Genomic DNA, 4,563 nt, shown 5'->3' on the forward strand with positions numbered 1-4,563 from the left:
AGGAAGCAGTTACTGAAGACAGACCATCCTCCCTCATCACCCCTAAAAAAATTCAGGGATGGAAGTCTCTGAGGGGGGAATGAGCAGGCCAGTAAGCCTGGAATAGGGAAACTGAGATAAATAGTTAAATGGTTGAGCAGTTTACAGCCTTTAGTAAATCACAAAATCCTATCTTCCGTAACCAAGGACACTTACGGATAAATGGTTACACTTCTCCTCCCCAACCAGAGGGTAAATGGCTTAAATCACCCTTCTTGGGGAAATAGAAAGCAGAAATCCAATTGTGTACTGGGCTAGTTTGGACCAGCTGGTGAGAACAAATATTAAAGTTTCAGGAATTTTATTAGCCATTTATAAAAGCCATGCCCTGGCTCGGTTGAGCATCATCCTGTGCACCAAACGGATGTAGGATTCCCAGTCAAGGGCACATTGGTGGGGTGTGTGCAGAAGGCAGCCAATCTTTGCTCTCACATTGATGTTTCTCTCTGTTCCTGTCCCTTCCTTTCTATCTAAAAACAATAAACTATTCTTTAAAATCCATTATTAAAAATTAAATAATATAACTTTTAATGATATAAATTATGTTAAAAACAAATATAATAAGCATATAAAACAAATATAATCCTCCTATATAATAAAAGAGAAACATGCAAATTAACCATCCCTCCACTATAATCAAGCCACGCGCACAAGCCAGTCAGGAGTGAGTATGCAAATTAACCCAGCTAAGATGGCAGCGGCCACCGAGCTGGAGTGAGCAGGAGGCTTGGGTTGCCCCCGGCTATGGAGGAAACCAAGCTTCCCACCTGCCCTGGCTGGCCCTGGGCTACGCTCTGCATAGCCACAAGCCAGGCTGATGGCCGCCAGCACAGCAGTGGTGGCGGGAGCCTCTCCTGCCTCCTCAGCAGCACTAAGGATGTCTGACTGCAGCTTAGGCCTGCTTCCCGCTGGCAAGTGGACATCCCCCAAGGGCTTCCGGGCTGCCAGAGGGATGTCTGACTTCCAGCTTAGGCCAAATCCCCTGGGGAGCAGGCCTAAGCCAACAGGTGGACATCCCCCAAGGGGTCCCAGACTGTGAGAGGGCACAGGCCAGGCTGAGGGACCCCCCTGAGTGCACAAAGTTTTGTGCACCGAACCTCTAGTAACATAATAAAAACAAATATAATAAAAACAAATTTCTAGTTATTTTACTATTATCTATGCTCTTAAGATCATTTTTTTAAAAATATATTTTATTGACTTTTTACAGAGAGGAAGAGAGAGGAATAGAGAGTTAGAAACATCAATGAGAGAGAAACATTGATCAGCTGCCTCCTGCACACCCCCTACTGGGAATATGCCCACAATCAAGGTACATGCCCTTGACTGGAATCAAACCTGGGACCTTTCAGTCCAAAGGCCGATTCTCTATCCCCTGAACCAAACCGTTTAGGGCTTAAGATCATTTTTTAATCTATTTTATCTGATGGTGAAAACACAGCATATCTCTTCCCAATTCTCTGTTCAGTGACACCACATTGAAAACTTGAAATTAATCATGGTAGGAGAATTTACACCATGGGTATCAGCAAACTACAGTTCAAGGTACTCCCCTTCTTGGATAGCCGTGTGTTAAAAGTTCCTCATACACCATGGCCCAGATCTATACCTGAAGCCAGCCTGGAGTGAATGCCTGAGCTCCAGGCTGACAGCCTGCTGTCTGCTGGACACCTCCTCTAGTTTGTCTACAGGCACCGCACATTTGGCATGCCCCAAACAATCATCACTCCCCCAATACTGCTCCACCCCCTCAATGTCTATTTCATTTTGCAGCAGCATTAATCACCCTTGTGTCCGAGCCAGAAGCTGGGAATCTTCTCATCCCTCTTCCTCTTCCCCAGCACCTGATAAGTTACCTCCTGGATGATACCCAAATTACACACACACACAAACACACACACACACACTGGCTTTGTGATCCTTCCTGTGGATTCTGCCTCAGCCTTCTCCCTGATCTTGCTGCTTCTAGCCATGTCCCCCTCCAAACCCACCCTAATGTGGCTCTATAAAATGAAAATCTCATGTAGGTCTCTCTTGCGCTTAAAATCCTGCCGTGACTTCCCAGTTCTGGAAGCACAGACACCTTTCATCTGGTCTTCTTTCTCTCCTCTTCCTCCTCTCCTCTCTCCTGCGGGGTCCTTCCTCATCATGTACTCGGACATTCAAGGGTTTTTAGTCATGAATCACAGAAATCACTTCTGGCTGATTTAAGCAGATGAGTTTATTAACCAATACTGGGCAGCGCAGAAACTCTCTGGGAAGGCCAGAGAACTCTCCCTGGAGACCACCCAGCCTGGAATGACGCCCCAGCGCACACTGGCAAGCAGGCCCAGGAAGACTCCCCTGGTGCTCTGGCTGGGCTGTCGCGCTGGAAGCTCCCAGAAGCAGCGTCACTGCTGCAGGTAGTCCCTGGCAGGCGCTGCCACCACCACCACCTGTCCTCACAGAGCAGGCCCCTCATTCCTATTGCTCTGGCACTAGCTTCAGGTTCAGAGTCTGGGGCTGAGGTCACACGCAGGTCCTAGCTGCAAGGAAGGCTGGGGAAGCACTGGGAGTGCCTAAAGGAGGAGGTGGGCTCTGCCTCAGAAGGTGGGGATGCCCCAAACATAGGAAGGGGCCAATTTTAATGCTGAGAGGCCAGTGATAATGAGATATCCCCTGTGCTAGCTCTTAAAATTATGCAAGTAAAATACTATTCAAGGTAAAATAATCAAAGGTGATGAAATATAAAAGCTTCTCTCTAAGTCCTCTCAGGGAGAGAAGGGGCAACTACTGTTAATGGTTTTATTAAAAGTCCTTGCAGCCTGGCCAGCATGGCTCAGTGGTTGAGCGTCGACCTATGAACCAGGAGGTCACAGTTCGATTCCCAGTCTGGGCACATGCCTTGGTTGCAGGCTCGATCCCCAGTGTGGGGTGTGCAGGAGGCAGCTGACCCATGAGTCTCTCTCATCGTTGATGTTTCTATCTCCCTCTCCCTTCCTCTCTGAAATCAATAAAAATATTTTTCAAAAAAAGTCCTTGCAGATGTGTTCTTTGTATATTCAGATATGAGTACATCTGTATAGATTTGTGTATAAGGTATCTTTATAATGAATATAGCATGTGATATATATAATTTTCTATGTAATCAAAATTGGCTTGTCCCACACCTTACAGTTTGGCACCTGTGTCAGTTCACATGGGCCTGGCAAATCCTCTCTAGGTAACATAGCATTTCACCCAGTGGATATACCACAATTACCTAGCCAGTCCTCTACAGATATACATACAGGTTCTTTTCAGTTTTTTGCTACAAGAAGCCATGCTGCAGTGACCATCCTTGCACACATGTCTGTGTGCTTGTGTGAGTAGAGATCCGAGGGATACATTCCTGGAAGGGGGAACTGTTGGCTCGAAAGGAGCATGCATTTCTGTCTTTGGTAAACATTGCCAAATTGCCTTCCAAAAAGCATGCGCCAACTTGCAGCTTTACCAGCGGCCTGTGAACATTCCTCCCCACCCCCTAGGCCCTGAACACACTGGCTGCTAGCTGCCCCCTCATCACCTGTCACTTACATACCCTGTGTTTCTAGCCATAGTGCTTCTGCCCAGGCTGTACCCACTGACTAACATTCTCTTCCTTGTCTGTCAGATGAAATCTTACCTCACCCATGAGGCCCAGCTTAGATGTCACCTCCTCTGTCTGTACAGCTTTCCATGACTGCCCTACGCTGTCAGAGTCCCTTCCTCTGGGATCCCAGCCTCTTGGGCATAATTCTGTCATAGCAGTGAAGGCGCGTGTGTGGCTGGAATTCTATGAGCATTTTGACAATCCCCACCATAACCATACAACAAGTCCATCTCCTCTCCCTTACTCCTGGCTCTCCAGCTGCACTGCCTTTTACCTGAAGTGTAGTCCTGCCTCCGGACCTTTGCACCTGCAGTTCCCTCTCTATGGATCCTGCCTTCACCCATCTTGGCCTTGGTGCCTTTGCCAGGGTCTGCGCATCCGTTCACCTCCTCACAGAGGTCTTCCCTGACCACCCTGTCTCAAGTATCCCTCCTCTAGTCACTCCGTTACATCACCATTTTATTATCTTCATCACACTTCTCACGAGATGAAATTGGCTTAAATTGTCTGTCCCGTGCCCCATCTCTACACACACACACACACACACACACACACACACACACACACCGTTATAAGCTCCTTGAGTGCAGGAACCTTGTTTTCCGTTCCTACTGTCTCCAGCCTGGCGCCTGTGTAAACGCTCAGTAAACGTCCTTTGAATAAACCATCTGTATTTTGCAGAAGAGGAAACATTCAGAAAGGACAGCTGAGTAGCCCAGGGCCCCACAGTTAATTTTTAAAAGCACAGCCGAGATTCAAAGCCATCTGAGCTCCCAATGGGTTCTGTTTCTTCCCTACTCTTAGCACGCTGCATTGTCTCCCCATGAGACTGGGCGCTTGGGGGCCGGACGCGAGCCTGACGCCCCGAGGTCCCCCACAGCACGTCCCAGGCTCCGCCCGGGAGGCCAGCGGGC

The 4,563-nt window shown here is 48.2% G+C and overlaps 1 protein-coding gene across 1 annotated transcript in view; it reads left to right on the plus strand.

Annotated features, from left to right (window-relative positions):
* The window catches only part of SNCB (synuclein beta), a 30,082-nt gene that overhangs the window by 16,737 nt on the left and 8,782 nt on the right, over nucleotides 1–4,563 (plus strand). The gene's annotated exons all lie outside the window — the stretch shown is intronic.

Source organism: Myotis davidii, unplaced genomic scaffold (genome assembly GCF_000327345.1).
Source record: "Myotis davidii unplaced genomic scaffold, ASM32734v1 scaffold319, whole genome shotgun sequence".
Classification (NCBI taxonomy): Eukaryota; Metazoa; Chordata; class Mammalia; order Chiroptera; family Vespertilionidae; genus Myotis; species Myotis davidii.